Source organism: Arachis ipaensis, chromosome B07, assembly GCF_000816755.2.
Source record: "Arachis ipaensis cultivar K30076 chromosome B07, Araip1.1, whole genome shotgun sequence".
NCBI classification, from domain to species: domain Eukaryota; kingdom Viridiplantae; phylum Streptophyta; class Magnoliopsida; order Fabales; family Fabaceae; genus Arachis; species Arachis ipaensis.
The window spans coordinates 92,921,845-92,941,096 of NC_029791.2; positions in this window are offsets into that span (position 1 = coordinate 92,921,845).

The following is a 19,252-nucleotide window of genomic DNA, read 5'->3' on the forward strand; positions in this document are numbered from 1 at the left end:
CTCACCTTTGTCACTAATGTTGGAGATGGCTATCACTACCACGTTAGAAGTCACGTTAACCTAAGTAACGTGAACTCTAACCTGGGAAGAAGGGGTGTTTGGAGCGTTAATGACAAAGGTAAGTGTCACTAACGCTCTCGAGACTAAGGCATGCCCACGTTAAGAGCAACGTTAGTTATACTAACGTGGACTCTAACGTGAGAAAATGGGGCTAAGAGCAACGTTATTGAAAAAGGTAAACCCCAATAACGTTCGTGAAGGATCAAGAGGCAACGTTAGTGGTCACGTTAGTGCCACTAATGTTGAAGTTAACGTGAACCATCTTGGGCTAGAAACGTTAGTGAGAAAGGTGATTGTCACTAACATTCTCGAACCCACATTTTCACTTAAACGTTAACACCACTAACGTCCAAGCTAAAGTCCATGCCTGCTTCACACTTTCTCTACAAGTAAAGCTGAGCCCACTGAAGATTCCAAACTGTTTCAACTCAAGATTCAAAGGCCCATATCCAAGACTTGAAGAGCCAACTAGAAGAGCAGAAGAGTAGTATATATAGGAGTAGTTTTGAACTAGAGGGCAGCTTTTGGGGGATTGAGAGAACTACTCTCTGTATAATTTTACTTTCTTTGCAACTTCTAGTTTTACTTTCATAATGCATTCTCCATCTTTGTTTTCCGTTCCCAGAGCTATGAACAACTAAACCCCTTTCATTGGGTTAGGGAGCTATGTTGTAATTTGATGGATCAATAATAGTTTTCATTATTCTTCTTCTTTCTTTTCTCTTGATTTTACTAGAAAGCTTTCAATCTTCATCCAATTGGGTAGTTGTCTTGGAAAAGAAGCTATTCATACTTGGATCTCTTCGGAACCTTGGAAGAGGAATGAAGAGATCATGCTAGAAATGCTTTCTCATGTTGGACAAAATTGAGGTTTGGATGGATATAGTGACATATAATCCTACCAACACTTTGATTTGGAAATGCATGTGGTATAATTAGTGACCATACTTCATCTCTTCTTATGAGCAATTGGACCAAGAAATTGGCTATTGATCAAGATTTGAGAGATTGAATTACCAAGGAATTGGAATTCAATCACTTAAGATTGCCAAGGAGATCAATGAATGCATTGATTGAGGAAGAGATGAAAATGAACTTGATCAAGAGAATGCAACATCTCCTAAGCCCAATGAATTCCTCATTTCTGATCTCACCCATTCTCTTTAATATCTGCCATTTACTTTTATGCTCATCTTCCCAAATCCCCATTTAAGATTCTGCAATTTACTTTCCGCCATTTACATTCAGCTCTTTATTTCAAGTATTTATATTTTCTGCTATTTACTTTCCCGCCATTTAATTCCCTGCAACTCTCACATCAAATTCTGCTTAGCTCAACTTGAACATTCCTCTAATTAAAGTTGATTGACCAATCAATCCCTGTGGGATTCGACCTCACTCTATTATGAGTTTTTACTTGATGACAATTCGGTATACTTGCCGAGGGAAATTGTTGAGAGACAAGTTTCCGTGCATCTCCTGCACCGCTTCCCATCTTACTAATGCCATTCTATTACTACCATCATCCTTACTCCACAAGAACCTTCTTTGCAGTGAAATCAATTTCTCAGCAACAGCTTTCGGCATCTTGAACAAACTCAAATAATACACAGGCAGACTATTTAATACCGATTTAAGCAGCACCAGCTTTCCAGCCTTATTCAGAAGTTTAGCATTTCATAGACTGAGCTTCTCCTCTACTTTGTCTATTATTGACTTCCAGGTCTTCACCAGCCTTGGATTTGCACCTAAGGGAATACCTAGGTACTTGACTGGAAGGGTCTCACCCATACACCCCAACAATTGGTACATATTTTGGATCCAATGTTCTTCACAATTTATCGGAATGAAGCTCGACTTGTCAAAATTAATGCTGAGTCCTAACATCAACCCAAAGCATCTCAACAGCCGCTTGTAATTCATGATTGTGTCATCCTCTGGTGGACAGAACAGAATTGTGTCATCAACAAACTGAAGATGTGACAGTGCTACACCATCTCTCCCCACCAACAAAGGTGATATACGCCCGTTCCTGACTGCCTCTCCCACCAATCGATGTAGAACATCCACAACCAGTACAAATAAGAACGGAAAAAGCAGGTCACCTTGTCTCAGACCTCTTTCCATCTTGAACGGCTTGGATGGCGATCCATTTATCAGAACCGACATAGATGCTGTGGTCACACACTCCATAACCCACGATCTACATCTATATCCAAACCCCATCTTCTGCAAAACAATGTCCACCAAGCTCCACTTGACTCTATCATATGCTTTTTGGAAATTTAACTTGATTATTGCTGCCTCCTTTTTTCTCAGCTTAAACCAGTTTACCGTTTCACATGCGATAAGTGCCCCATCATGAATTTTTCTGCCCCTTACAAAAGCACTCTGAGTTTCTCCTACTAATGCTGGCATCACTGATCTCATCCTCTTAACCAAAACCTTAGAGATAACCTTGTAAACGCACCCAACCATGCTTATAGGTTGCAGATCTTATATCTCCTTTGCTCCAATGAATTTAGGAGCCAGCGCCACCCAAGTGATGTTGGAGTCTGTTGGTAACCTTGACGTTTGAAAGATACTGCAGTCGTGAATTCCGATCCAATCTCACCCCAATACCTCTTGACAAAATTCATGTTGTACCCATCGTAACCTGGTGCCTTAGAAGACTCACAATCCCACACAGCTTCTCTGATCTCCTCCACTGTCGGTAGCGCCTCCAGATTTACAAAATCTTCCTGCCTTATCCTACTTACCAGACTATCTCCGAAGCTCATCAGAGGAGACTTATCCTGGTGATATAATTCTTTGTAGAATTCGTTAATAGCAATTTTTATTCTGGCTTGGTTTCTGACCAGTCTGCCGTTGATTAACAGTGCATCTATCCGATTATTCCTCCTTCTTGCTGAAGCTATGTTGTGAAAGTACCTTGTAGTTTTGTCCATCTCCTTTGCTTGCCGAGACCAGGACATCTATTTCCAATGGACTTCTTTCCTGACATACCATCTCTCACAGCAGGTAACCAGCGCCTTTCTTCTAGCCTCCATCGTTCCATCATACACCCCATTACTAACCAAATCATCAATCTTCTTGATTTCTTCCTCAAACTTCGTAATCTTCTTGTCCATATCCCCAAATTTAGCCTTATGCCAATTCTCTAACGGGATCGTCAAAGCCTTCAACTTGTCTGTGAACTGCATCTCTCCCAAACCTCTCCATTCCTCTTTCACAAAGCTGAGAAAGCCTTCATGCGTAAACCATGAATCTAGACTTCAGAACGGTCTTGGACCTCTTCTCTGCCTCATGCACTCTATGATGATAGGGTAGTGATAATAGGCATATATATAATAGAAGAAGAAGATAGAAGGGGATAGATAATAGGCATATATATAACATTTTGATTACAGTGATTGCATTATCTTGTATTTTCTTGGAGTAGTATTTCTTTTTTTTTATCATCTTCCAAAATTCAGTCTTGTTTGTTTTAACTGTACATCCTCAATTAATAGAATAAATTTCAAGGGGATGAATCCTATTAGATAATATATAATTATGATTACTAACATAGAAGTATGTATATTTAACGCAATTTTCACAGTAATTAATTAAAAAATTCCTTTATTGTCTATTAGTTCGATTGATGCAATTGATTTCTTATCTTTCCATGCACTCTAGAGACTTTGGAATCCTTCTTCATGTAATTGATATTGTTAATATATTTCTAGTATATCTCAATTAATGATAATTAGTATGTACCTCTTGAGTAAAACAAATGTTTCAAATTCCTTGTCCTTATTTCCTGGCATATATTGATGAGCTTCTTTGAAATCAATTTGTCTATTAAAAAAATATAAGTCATTAGTCGTCAACAAATTGAAGTTTGTACACAAAAATATCTATATCAATGAAAAAATTTGAAGATTAAAATTATATGAAGACTAAATTATACCAAGAAGTAACTACACGCATTTACTAAGAACATAAATTACCTGTGGTGAAAGTAACAAATTTCTTTAAAACTCACATTTTTAGTAAATTCTCCACTTATTCCATCTATTTTTTCTTCTTTGATTAAAATTTTTGTAGTTGACTGAGAAACACTTCGATATAGAGCAACATATAATTGTCCATGGCTAAACATATATTTAGGAAGATATATAGATCCCTACTTTAGGAATGGTCTATCCTTGTAATTTATTTATTATTATTGCAAAATTCAACCTTACAGAAAATTACTTCCTGATAAGTATAAAGGGTAGTTTTGAATTTTCTGTTGTTTTGTGTTTTATCCGAGGCAAGAAAGCTCCTTTTTCACAGTGATGGCCGGTTAAAATTTCTACATCTAACATGTTTTGAAAAGTTCCACAATATAGTAACCTTGTACCATTACATAAGCCGGCCTTAGGTACTATGTTTCTCAATAATATCAAAGGTGCACCTTTTTTCTACCTTCAACACATGAGATGGCGACCCGCCTGTAGAAATTGAGTTAAGGTATTCTTGTTGATATAAATTATTAGCATCTCCTTCTACCTCATCAAATGATACTAAATTTTATTCATCTCCTGAAAATTGGTTGATAATTATATGATTAAGATGTTGTATAGCATGATTTTTTTATGTCAATATTGTCCTTTCTACCATGTAAGATGCGTCCTACCCATGAGATTGTAAGTTTGGAAATGTTTCTTCTATTAAGTTGTGTAACAATATTTCACTTTTTCACGGAATTGTCATATTTGCTTGTATCCGTACAAAGTCTTCATGTATAGTAGGCTCAATTCCATCACCAATGCGCATAAGATACACAACAAAAATATGATTATTAGAAGATCGCATATTTTGTCGCAAATGGAGAATTTGAGTGGAAGCCCATAAATGACACTTAATTATGGAAGCCCATAAATGACAAATAATATAAATGGTATATTATTTTCTAATATGTCTCTCAAAGTACGGTTTATTGATTGCACCGATTCGTTATTTGCCATCGGTGCTTCATCTCAAATTATTGTCGTTGTTTGTCTAATCAGCTTTGCAAGATCTGATTGTTTGCTTTTGTTGCAAATGGAGGATGGTTATGCATTGATTGGGATCTTAAACCTAGAATGAGCTGTTCGACCTTCAAGCAATAATATTGCAGCTATTCCTGACAATGCAATTACTAAGACAATATGACCTTTATTTCTCAATTCTGCAATTATAGCTCTGTAAAGAAATGTTTTGCCTGCTCCTCCCGGCCCATCAACAAAGAACACTCCACTTTTTCTTCAATTAATTGTATTCATATTGCACTTGAAAGCTTTACATTGGTCATTGTTCAATCTTTCTATGGAACACAGGTCTTCCCGGGGTGCTTCGACGGATAGTTCTTCTTAGATATCTCTGAGTATCAAGTTGTTATTGTCATTTTTAGAAGTTAGAATGAGCAAATCGTATTGTGTAATCTATTTTCTGTAACACCCTCACTATCAGAATGTCACGCTTCTGGCTGTGCCACTCTGATAACTAGGAAATTATGATGACTTCTATACTTAATAATAATAAAATATGAGCCTTTAACTCAAATACCGGATCGCTATTTCTTTGAAAAATCAGAAGTTCTTTTTATTTGAAAACAAATATGCATATGCATATATACAAAACTTCTTATGCAAGTAACTTACAAATGTTAGATACATACATATCATACAGCTTCTATCCCTCTTACAAAATTCTAATCACAAAGGCGAGGGAAAACTATGACGAATATATGTACCAGAAACAGCTCCGCTAAGGACTTATAAGAAAAGACTTCATCAACTTCCTCGTCCGTCCTGAAAAGAGAAGTCTGTAGGGGAGTGAGAACATTGTCCTCGAAAGGGTTTTCAGTAAGAGGTTTTAAGAATTGTCGTAAGAAGATATTTAAAATAAAACTATTTTCAAAACGCAGTGATTATTAGTTTATTATTCAAATATAAAATTTGTATTTTGCTTACAAAAATTTCATGCAAAATAACATTTTAACCAAAACTTACCACTGATCCAATCAATCATAGCCTCCGGCCCAAACATAACCAATCACGGCCTTCGGCTCAATATAAAATCAAATCTCGGCCTCTAGCCCAAATTAAATCACCTCGGCCTGTGACACAATTTAAAACAATTCACCATCGAAACTCAATCTCAAACAGAATCAATCACAAACACAAACAAATTCAAGGCAAACACATAAAAAGAACAGTTACAGCAAGTATCACAGTTACTAGTTAAAGAGAATTCAACCAAAATACTTAAGCACACCCAAACAAATCACACAAATGCAATATGATGCATGCATGTCCTACTGGCCATCAGTTCACGTGTCGATTACTTTGCCAGAACCCGACACATTCGGTAGCTAACCCGGATGTCGTCCTCTTAAAAATCGGTGAGCGGTACAATACCACAATCTTCACATCGTGAGCGGTAAACCACCTCGATCCCCACCATCTGCGGATGGTATACCACCTCAATCTCCACAGATATTTTCAATTAGAAAATAGCACACACGTGGGCGGTAAATAATCACGATCCCCACCATTTGTGGGCAGTACACCACTACGATCCCTACAGACATTGCGACACTGGACAAGCAGTACACCACCACAATCCTTAACAGGTCAAAATTCACATTCAAAACCAAATATTTCTTTAAATCCTTGGCCGAAGCAAGTGGGAATAAGCGACAACTCTTGCATACTGCCCAGGTATTCCAAATATTAAAATCTTTCTTTTAAGAACAATTCAGATCCATTTTTCTTTCATAAAACTTCTTTTTACCAAAACAAAGTCTCAAATCAACCTCATAATAAATCATCTTTTCATAATAAAACCAAAATCAAATATTATGATTCTTAAACCAAAGTTTCCTTTAAATAATAGTCCAAACAAAATCTCAGAGTTTTATAAAAATTTCAGTAGCATCTTCTCTAAAACTAGGACATTTACCACCCATCAAGGGTACTAGCTTTATAAAAAGAACTTCTGATTTCTCAAAGAAATAGCGATTTGGTATTCGAGTTAAAGGCTCAAATTTTATTATTATTAAGTATAAAAGTCGTCATAATATCCTAGCTATCAGAGTGGTGCAGTCAGAAGCATAACATTCAGATAGTAAGGGTGTTACATTTTTCGTGCTAAAGGAAGATATCATTTATATCGCTGAGTAGCTGATTTGTTAAAGCTGTTGTAGTACTGGTTGACGGATAAACATCCACTACATATGAAAAAAATTCATCCCATAGACTTTTTACATCTGTAGGCTCACAAAATATTAAGATGGTTGCAAACAACCTTCGTAAAGCACATGGCAATCGTAAAACAAAAGTCTCAACCAAACATGCACGAATGCTATTGTCACTCTATAACAATCCTCGGTGTTGAGCAGATTGCTTGAAGGACGAATATTGGACCCCATTCATTTTAGCAAGTCATCTCAACTGGTTGGTCCTCTAACATTAGATAGCAGAATATGCAAATAGAATTTTTCTCCTTCGAAAGGCAATACAGTATAAATTCGACTGATAGATCTCCTCTGTGTCTTACACTAATTGTAATAACCTAACTTTTGACACATCATGACCGATGCCAAACGTTTAGGTGTTACTTGTTGTAAGGACCTACTTGGCTCTAGACTCGAATGTCATAAGCAATTGTTAATATAAGCCTTTATCGGTTTAGTGTGGTTAACTTATTAATCATGAAAAATCATTTAGATGTTCACAAGGCTAATACTTAAAGTTATATCGCAAATAAATACATGGTAGTAGAAAATATACATATATATGCATATTTACAGATATACATATGAAATAAACTTGGAGATACATGTCATCAATTAAAAATGCCTAGTACTACACCAGGTTATATACATAAAAAAGGGAAGACAATCCCAACCGTCATACGGATTCTCTAGACTAGAACTGATCTATTAGGAGGTCCTACCCCTTTGAGAAAAAAATATATACTACAAAAGTGAGGGGAAAGTAGTACTAAGATCACCAAAAGGGAGTAGAAGATCTGCCGTGCCTATCTCTGGAGTGACCTCTGAACCTCCTCCTAATAATCGGCCCAAGATCTCTCGGGAAGCGGCTCCTCGTCGGACTCTGAGTCCTCCTCTGACTCATCATTCCAGACGGAAAAATCGTCCAAAGGGTTGGCCTACATAGCTGCTGCCACGAATTCCTGAAGGTCGTCAGACTCGATGGGCTGAGGTGCGAAAATAGGAAGGTGCTTCACAAGATCTAAGTTAGTCTCATATGCGTGCAGAGCATCCGGGAGAAGCAAATCGCAGCGTGGTGATAAACCCCATTTTTAGGATTTATCTTATATTTATTTTAGGAAATTTATGACCTTTTACCCACATTTATTCAATGAAATAGCATGATTTTTGTGCTTAAGTGTGAAAACATGCTTTTTGGGCCCTTAATTGCCAATTTTGATTCACCTTTGATTCCACTAGATTACTTGATTTGTGTGTTAGTGATTTCAGATTGAAAAGGCTAGGAATGGATCAAAGGAATGGAGAGAAAAGCATGCAAAGTGGAGAAATTATGGAAAAGCAAGGATTTGGGATGCTGAGACCTATGCGCACGCGCAGCAGACGCGCACGCTGGATTGTGACATCGCATGGCAATGCGTACGCGCACATGACGCGTACGCGTGGATGGAAATTTGTCAAGCGACGTGTACGCGTGACGTGCGTGTACGCGTCGATGTTCGCACGTGACCCACTTAAAGTGAATCCGCTGGGGGCGAATTCTGGGCTTCCTAGGCCCAAATCCAACTCATTTCTGATGCTGTTTAAACCAAGGAATGAAGAAGAATCAATATACTTTTAGACATTAGTTTACTTTAGATTAGTTTTGGAGGGAAAGTTAGTTTTAGAGAGAGAAGCTCTCACTTCTCTCTAGAATTAGGATTAGGTTAGATCTAGATTAGAATCTCTTAGATCTAGGTTAATTTCATGTTTTGATTTACTTTTCCTTTTGTAATTCTTCTTCTTCTACCTTTCCTCTTTCTATTTTTGCATCTAATTCTTGTAATTCTTTACTTTTATGTTGATGCTCTTCTATTTCTCTTTCAATGCAATTTATGATTGACGTTGCTTTATTGTTGAATTGCTTAATTCATGTTGTTTACTTTTATTGCCTTTTATGTGTTTGATGAAATGCTTCTTTTAACTTTAGTGTAGAATTTTCTCCTCTTGGCTTTGGTAGAGTAATTAGTGACTCTTGAGTTATCTAATGCCTTTGTTGATTAAAGATTAGAAGTTGCTAGTTAATTTAAATGCCTCTAAAGCTAGTCTTTCCTTAGGAGTTGATTAGGACTTGAGGAATCAAATTGATTCATCCACTTGACTTTCCTCCATGGTTAGAGGTTAACTAAGTGGGAGCAATGGACAATTTGTTGTCACAATTGAGAAGGATAACTAGGATAGGACTTCTAATTCTCATTCCTTGCCAAGAGCTTTTCTAGTTGTTAGTTAATTTCCTTTGCCATTTATATTTCTTACCTATTACCCCCAAAACCCCAAAATACATCTCATAAACAATAACAAGGCACTTTATCGCAAATCCTAGGGAGAACGACCCGAGGTTTAAATACTTCGTTTTATAATTTTAGGGGTTTGTACTTGTGACAAACAAATTTTTGTATGAAGGGATTAGTGTTGGTTTAGAAACTATACTTCGACGAGATTTCATTTGTGAAATTCTAAACCGTCAAAAATCCGTTCATCAAAATGGTGCCGTTGCCGGGGAATTACAATGATGTTATGTTATTGGTTATTGTATATATGTGAATATTGTGAATAACTTGATTTTTTTGGATTGCTTGTTAGTTTTTGCTAGTTTTATGATTTTTTTCATTACTTCTTATTAGCTTTTGTTCTTATTTTCTCTTTTCATCATGAATTCTCACTTTTGCTATGAGTTTGGTTCTAACTATGTTGTAGGAAATAAGGACTACAAGGAGGATGTGTATCAAGGATGGGATAATCAAAGGTGGGAGGAGCCATATGCAAATGATCAATCTTCATGGCAACAACCTCCACCAATAGACTATGAACAAGAGCCATTCTTTGATGCATATCAATCCAATGGCTATCGTGAATCTCCTTGTGACTTTCAAGAACCACCACCATATACCTACGAGTCATATCCTCAACATGAACCTCAACCATACTCACAAGCCTCTTTTCACCAAACAACTCCACATGACCCTAACCCATATACACAATACCAACCACCTTATGAACCATATGAGCCATACATGGAACCACCATTTCAATATCAATACTCCCAAGAACTACCTCAATATACACCACCATACCCTTACCAAGAAGAACCACCTTCCTATTATGAACCCTTTCTCCAAGACAATGAACCCTTTTATCCACTCCAATCCTTAATGGATGAAATCCTTAGCCTTATACTTCAAGGGCAAGGAGAAATACAAAGGGAGACACTAAAGTTTGTGGCTACCTTGACCAAGGTAGTAAGCACTTTAGCCTCCCAATACTTGAGCACTCAAAGTACTCCCATGGTCACATGTGGAGAATTAATTGAAAAGCATAGCATGAAGGAGAGATTGAAAAATCCGGTGAAAATGAGGGATGCTATTTTGTATTAGAGCAATTGAAGGAGCCTATGATCATTGAAGAAGAGGAAGAAGTGGTTGAAGACTTAGGAGATGCGGAACCTCCTTGGGAACTTAGAGTCGAAGAGAACCTCTCCAAAATGATTGAATTTGATGTTGAGGAGGAGAGTGCACAACCTCCAAAACAATTTTTAAATGAAGACTTGGAAGGAATGGAGCAAGAATTGAGTCCCCTTGGAGATGAAGATCATGCATCCAATTTACTTGGTGGTGAATCCTTTGAGTTTTAAGAACTTTCTCCTAATAAGATAGAAAGCAATGTGGAGGTAGATTTCTCTCAACCTCTCATTTATAATTTGAGTGATGGAGAAGAGTTAGATGAAATTGATGAACAAAGGATTGAAAGTGAAGAAGTTTGTAAAGAGGTGAAGGTTGATAAGGAAGACTATAAGCAAGTAGAGCTTGTAAGGATATTAGAGACAGCCCTCCCCAAGCCATCACCATCCATTCTTTCATTCAAGTGGGTAAATTCCTTATACTTAAGCTTTATAATTCCTCTTGAATATGGTTTGCTTAAGACGGAAGGTCAACTTAGAAATATTTGTGGCTTTTAGAGCAAGAGGGAGATGGTTATGGTGACATGTTCAAAGCATAATAGCAAGGGTTGATATAGTACTAGATTGCTTGGGTTTAGGAGGATGTTTGGTCGCTTACATTAGAATTCTAAAGTCATGCCACCCGGATGGACTAATAATGATCAACTTCAAGACGGGCGTAAAAATAAAGTGTGGGATCCCGGATCGCACAAGGAGAATCAATTTTGGGAGCCCCAAGCTTGTGAAGAACTCCATCAACACTTGGTGCAATGATGAACGGATTATTGATGGTATAGAATTTCTCTAATGAGATCTCGTTGCAAGTATAGTTTCTAAACCAAACAATAGTCCTTTCATACAAAAGATTGTTTGTCATAAGTACAAACCCCTAAATTTATAAACCGAAGTATTGGAACCTCGGGTCGTTCTCCCTGGGATTTGCAATAAAGTGTCTTGTTATTGGTTATGGAGTATGTTTTGGGGTTTTTTGAGATTTTAGACAAGAAACATAAATGGCAAAAGAAATAAGCTAACAACTAACAAAGCTCTTGGTAAGGTATGAGAACTAGAAGTCCTATCCTAGTTATCCTCCTCAATTGTGACCACAAATTGTCCATTGCTACGACTTAGTTAACCTCTAACCATGGAGGAAAGTCAAGTGGATGAATTAACTTGATTCTACAAGTCCTAGCCAATTCCCAAGGGAAAGACTAACTTTAGTGGTATCCAAATCAATTAGCAACTTCTAATTATCAATCAACAAAGAAATTAGATAACTCAAGCGTCACTAATTACTCTACCTAGGCCAAGAGGAATAAAATCTACACTAAAATCCAACCAAGCATTTCATCAAACACTTGGAAGGCATAAAAGGAAAGCTTAGGAAATTGGCAACAAAAATAGAATCTAACCACAATTATTACAAAGAATTAACAACAACAATCAAAAGAAGCACAATTACTATGAATTACCTCTAATTGAATTGAAAGAGAATAGAAAGAACAAGAGTAGATCTGCAACAAAGCATAGAAATAAACTAGAAGAGATTAGAACAAAAGAATAGAGGAATCATGAATGTAACAACAAAGAATTAAGAAGAAGAAGTAGAAGAAAGCATGAATCAAAACCTAGATCTAAGAACTAAACCTAAACCTAATCCTAATTCTAGAGAGAAGAGAGAGCTTCTCTCTCTAGAAACTAACTCTAAACTAATCCTAATGAGTGTAAATGATGCTAAGTGTGTGAATGATGATGATTCCCCTTCAATGCTTGGTCCTTATATGCATTTTGGCGCCAAAGTTGGTTTTAAACCGGGTCCCACAGCTCTCAGAAATTGCTGGGCACGTTTTCTATTAAAAAATCACGTGCGGAGACCGGTGCGTACGCATACAGTGCGCGTGTGCATCCCTGAAGATTTCGCGATCCACGCGTGCACGTACAGTGCGCGTGCACGTGGATGAAGATATCCAAATCTTTAGCTTTTTCATGTGTTCTCCACTTGCATGCTTTCGTCTTCACTCCTTTGATTCATTCCTAGCCTTTTCAACCTGAAATCACTTAACAAACAAATCAAGGCATCTAGTGGAATCAAAGGTGAATTAAGATCATCAAATTAAAGGTCTAAAAAGCATATTTTCACACTTAAGCACAAATTAGGAGACAATCATGAAACCATGCTATTTCATTGGATAAATGTGGGTAAAAGGTCATAAAATCTCCTAAATCAAGCACAAGATAAACCCTACAAATGGGGTATATCAACCTCCCCACACTTAAACCAAGCATGTCCTCATGCTTAAACCAAGAGAAAGCAAAGGGTGTCAACATTTATTCAATGAAATCTAACTAAATGCAACCTAAACTATATGCAACTATCTACATGAATGCACTTGCTTGGTCAAAATAAATCAATTCCCAAGAGAACATATATAAGCACAAGGTCTAAGGGTATTAATAACCATGCCAAACCACAATTGAATTGAAGCTATTAAATATTTTTACAAACTTGCATGAAGAGATGATCATAGGTGAAAACATGTAATTGAGTCATCGAACCCTCACCGGTAGTGTTTGCACTCTATTCGCTCAAGTATTTAGGGTTGATTCACTCAATTCTCCCCTAATCATGCTTTCTAATATTTGTTTTTTTTCTAACAATCAACATATATTTCATGTATGCATACACATATCATGAGGTTTTTTCATTGGTTGTAGTGGGGCTAGGGTCAAGGTAAGATACATATTTGGTCAAGTGGACTTGAAATTTGAATCTTTGATAAGCTTAAACTTCCCACCTAACCTATGACATCCTATACAATTCCAAACTAACCTAACTACCCATTTTTCACTTTTTTTCTTCTCATACTCATGCATTTTCTTTTCATTTCACAACACATATGCATTGATTTTATTGAACTTTACTTTGGGACATTTTGTCCCCTTTTTATTTCTTTTTTTTTCTTTTCCATATTTTTTTTCTTTTGTCTTTCTCATTTTTTTCTTTCTTTCGAACTATATACAAGAACATCAATGCATAAGGTCTAACATTTGATTAATACATGAGCATATACCCAATTCCCAATATTTACAACAAAAATACAAAAATACCCTTTTTATTCACCCAATATCCCAAGTTTTCCCACACTTGAATGACACACACACTAGCCTAAGCCAATCAAAGATTCAAATAGAGGACTTTTATTATTTTTTACTTTAGGGCTTGTAATGTGCTAAATTAAGAACAAAGTGGGTTAATCGTAGGCTCAAATTGGCTAATAATGGAAGATAAAAGGTAAGGCTATTTGGGTAAGTGAGCTAAATGAAATGATGGCCTCAATCATATAAATGCATGAATACACAAAATAATGGAAATAAAGAATCAAACAAATCAAAGATTACAATAATAGAAAGAGAATAATGCTCACAAGAAGGAAAATAAGTGGTTATAAGATGTAACCACACCATTAGACTCAAAACTCGCAAGCTTGTGTTCTTAGCTCAAAAATATGGTCCACAATATATATATATAATTCAAGCAAGTTCTATGAAAGGTTTTTATTCAAATCAATTGGTGCCCTATAGATAGAAATCTTAAAAAATTTCATTATTTTGACTAAGCTTATTATGTATATATATGCAAAAATAAGAAAATGCAAGTAAAAAATCCTAAAAACCTAAAATGAAATGCAAAAGTGTGAGATTAGAAATTTCTCACCCAAAATCGTCGACTGGTTGGACGACCTCCCTACACTTAAAAGTTTGCACTGTCCTCGGTACATTCAAAGATGAACAAGGGGGTACGACGACTCTCCGGGTTGCTACTTTCAGCTGGTAGGTCAACCGGTTGCTGCATGTTCTTTGTCTTGCTTCTATTTTTGCTTGTGGTGCATTGTCATGAAAAGTATAAAATAACACCATAAGATGAGAAAATACAAAAGTAAGGAAGCATACATTGTTGGAATGAGGTACTAATCACTAGAATTGAGTGAGTGAATTAGTGTGACATTAATGACAAAAAGGTGTGTGAATTCTAAATTGGGCACCTTTTAGAATACACATTAGCATAAAAAGTGATGTCACAAAAGAAGCATGCACTTCACTTATCCAAGTGTGCTTGAGATGCTTTAAGTAAACTTGTAAGGTAAGACAAGCATTAAAGAAGCACAAAAGTATCCAAGCCAAATATATATGGATGCATATGATCAAGAAGCACAATGCATTAAGATAAATGCTCAACATCCAATATCAAGAGATTGCCTAATCAAAGAATAGGGTTCAAATCACATGGTAGCCAAATCATGCAATTCAAGAAGAGTTAAAAGCTCGAAGGTGATTCTCATCACTTGGTATTTTAAAAAAAGTAAGCATGAAGAACTTAAAATCAAGTAGCAAAATATAAACTCAATAATAACATCCAACAATGAACATCTAAAAACATTCATGCTAAAATAGCGTTTAGGCAATAAGAGGCAGCAATGTATAGTAAACAAAATCAATAATCCAACACTTATAATGAAATGAAAAACTAAACTAAAACTAAACTAATTAACTAACTAACTAACTAATTAACTAACTAAAATAAATGGTTATCAATGGTGTTTGGAAGTGTTGGATGAGGGGTAGAAGAAGGGAAGAAGACAAGAGAAGGAAAGAAATGGAAATAGGAGAAGAAAAGAAATGTAATGAAGGGAGGACATCCGCGCGTAAGCGTGCATAGCGCGCGCGCGTGGATGGTGGTGCAATGGATGCGACGCATACGCGTACATGGCGCGTCCGTGTCGATGGCTTATTTCGAGAGTGATGTGTACGCGTCAGGTGCGCGTACACGTGAGTGGTTTCGTGCCAAAGGCACAATGCAGGCGCAGCGTTCACACAACTCTCGGGTTTTTGGCTTGGGGGTGGAATTTCTCAATCCACGCGTACGCGTACATGGCGCGTCTGTGTGGAGGGGCGAAAATGCTTAATACACGCGTACATGTGCAGTGCGCGTACGCGTGGATGGTGCTCTATTTTTCAAAATTTTTCTATGTTTTTGCACCAATCCAAGCATTCTAAACCTCCAAACAGCTACCAAAACACCATAAAACTTTATTTAACATACTAAACTACCAAATAAACTCAACAAACAAAACAAAACATGAATTTAAACTAATTCTATCAATATGTACAAAAGAGAAAAATGAAAAGATTTTACCATGGTGGGGTGTCTCCCACCTAGCACTTTTGTTTATTATCCTTAAGTTGGACTTATGGGGAACTCCTCTCAAGGTGGCTTGTGCTTGAATTCATCTTGGAACTCCCAGCAATGCTTGGTTCTCCATTGTGCCCCAAGATTTTTCATGGATTGAGCCAAGTGTTGATGGAATTCTTCACAAGCTTGGGGCTCCCAAAGTTGATCCTCTTTTTGTAATCTGGGATCCCACACTTTATTTTCACACCCGTCTTGAAGTTGATCATCATTATTAGTCCATCCGGGTGGTAGGCACGATGAATTCTCAATGAAGTGACCAAGCATTTTCCTAGACCCAAGCGATCTAGCTCTATACCAACCTTTACAATGCCAACCACTAACCATCTCCCTTTTGCTTTTAAAGCCACAAATATTTCTAAGTTGACCATCCATCTCAAGCAAACCATATTCAAGGGGAATTATAAAGCTTAAGTATAAGGAATTTACCCACATGAATGAAAAAATTGATGGTGGTGGCTTGGGGAGAGGTATCTCCAATGTCCTTGCAAGCTCTACTCCCTTATATTCTTCCTTGATTGCCTCCACCTCTTCACAAACTTCTTCAACTTCAATCCTTTGTTCATCAATTTCATCCAACTCTTCTCCATCACTCAAATCATAAATGGGGGGTTAAGAGAAATCTACCTCCACATTGCTTTCTATCTCATTGGGAGAAGGTTTTTCACTTGCAAAGGATTCACCACCAAGAAGATTGGATGCATGGTCTTCATTACCAAGGGAACTCAATTCTTGCTTCACTCATTCCAAGTCTTCATTCAAAAATTGTTTTGGAGGTTATGCACATTCCTCCTCAACATCAAATTCATTCTTCTTGGGAGGGCTCTCTTCAATTCTAGGTTCCAATGGTGGTTCTGCATCTCCTAAGTCTTCAACCACTTCTTCCTCTTCTTCAATGAGCATAGGCTCCTCTAATTGTTCTAACACAAAGTGGCATTCCTCCTTCTCCACCGGACTTTCCAATCTCTCCTTCATACTATGCTCTTCTTTTGATCCTCCACATGTGACCATGGGATTGCTTTGAGTTCTCAAGCATTGGGAGGCTAAAGTGATTACTACCTTGGTCAAGGTAGCCACGAATTCTAGTGTCTTCCTTTGTATTTCTCCTTGCCCTTGAAGTATAAGGCTAAGAATTTCATCCATTGAGGATTGGAGTGGATAGGAGGGTTCGTTGTCTTGGAGAAATGATTCATAATAGGAAGGTGGTTCTTCTTGGTAAGGATGTGGTGGTGTATATTGAGGTGGTTCTTGGGGGTATTGATATTGGAATGGTGGCTCCATGTATGGCTCATGTGGTTCAAAAGGTGGTTGATATGGTGGATATGAATTAGGGTCATATGGAGGTGTTTGGTGAAAAGAGGCTTGTGAGTATGGTTGAGGTTCATGTTGAGGATATGACTGATAGGCATATGGTGGTGGTAATTGAAAATGATAAGGGGATTCACCATAGCCATTGGATTGATATGCATCAAAGAATGGCTCTTGTTCATAGTGTATTGGTGGAGGTTGTTGCCATGAAGATTGATCATGTACATATGGCTCCTCCCACCTTTGATTGTCTCATCCTTGATACACATCTTCATTGAAGTTCTCATTTCCTACAACATAGTTGTAATCACACTCATAGCCAAGGTGAGAATTCATGATGAAAATAGAAAATAAAGACAAAAGCTAATACGAAATAATGAAACAAAGTCCTAAACTAGCAAAAACTAGCAAGCAAGCCAAAAATCAAGCTATTCACAATATTCACATATATACAATAACCAATAACACAACACCATTGCAATTCCCCGGCAACAGTGCCATTTTGATGATTGGATTATTGATGGTATAGAATTTCTCTAATGAGATCTCGTTGCAAGTATAGCTTCTAAACCAAACAATAGTCCTTTCATACAAAAGATTGTTTGTCACAAGTACAAACCCCTAAATTTATAAACCGAAGTATTGGAACCTCAGGTCGTTCTCCCTAGGAATTGCAATAAAGTGTCTTGTTATTGGTTATGGAGTATGTTTTGGGGTTTTTTGAGATTTTAGACAAGAAACATAAATGGCAAAATAAATAAACTAACAACTAACAAAGCTCTTGGTAAGGTATGAGAACTAGAAGTCCTATCCTAGTTATCCTCCTCAATTGTGACCACAAATTGTCCATTGCTACCACTTAGTTAACCTCTAACCATGGAGAAAAGTCAGTGGATGAATTAACTTGATTCCACAAGTCCTAGCGAACTCTTAAGGGAAAGACTAGCTTTAGTGGTATCCAAATCAATTAGCAACTTCTAATTATCAATCAACAAAGGAATTAGATAACTCAAGTGTCACTAATTACTCTACCTAGGCCAAGAGGAATAAAATCTACACTAAAATCCAACCAAGCATTTCATCAAACACTTGGAAGGCATAAAAGGAAAGCTTAGGAAATTGGCAACAAAAATAGAATCTAACAACAATTATTACAAAGAATTAACAACAACAATCAAAAGAAGCACAATTATTATGAATTACCTCTAATTGAATTGAAAGAGAATAGAAGGAACAAGAGTAGATCTACAACAAAGCATAGAAACAAACTAGAAGAGATTACAACAAAAGAATAGAGGAATCATGAATGTAACAACAAAGAATTAAGAAGAAGAAGAAGAAGAAGAAGAAGAAAGCATGAATCAAAACCTAGATCTAAGAACTAAACCTAATCCTAATCCTAATTCTAGAGAGAAGAGAGAGCTTCTCTCTCTAGAAACTAACTCTAAACTAATCCTGATGAGTGTAAATGATGCTAAGTGTGTGAATGATGATGATTTTCCTTCAATCCTTGGTCCTTATATGCATTTTGGCGCCAAAGTTGGTTGTAAATTGGGCCCCACAGCTCTCAGAAATGGCTGGGCACGTTTTCTATTGAACAATCACGTGCGGAGACCAGCGCGTATGCGTACAGTATGTGTGCGTGTCCCTGAAGATTTCGCGATCCACACGTGCTCGTACAGTGCGCGTGCGCGTGGATGAAGATATCCAAATCTTTGGCTTTTTCATGTGTTCTCCACTTGCATGCTTTCCTCTTCACTCCTTTGATTCATTCCTAGCCTTTTCAACCTGAAATCACTTAACAAACAAATTAAGGCATCTAGTGAAATTAAAGGTGAATTAAGATCATCAATTTAAAGGTCTAAAAAGCATATTTTCACACTTAAGCACAAATTAGGAGACAATCATGAAACCATGC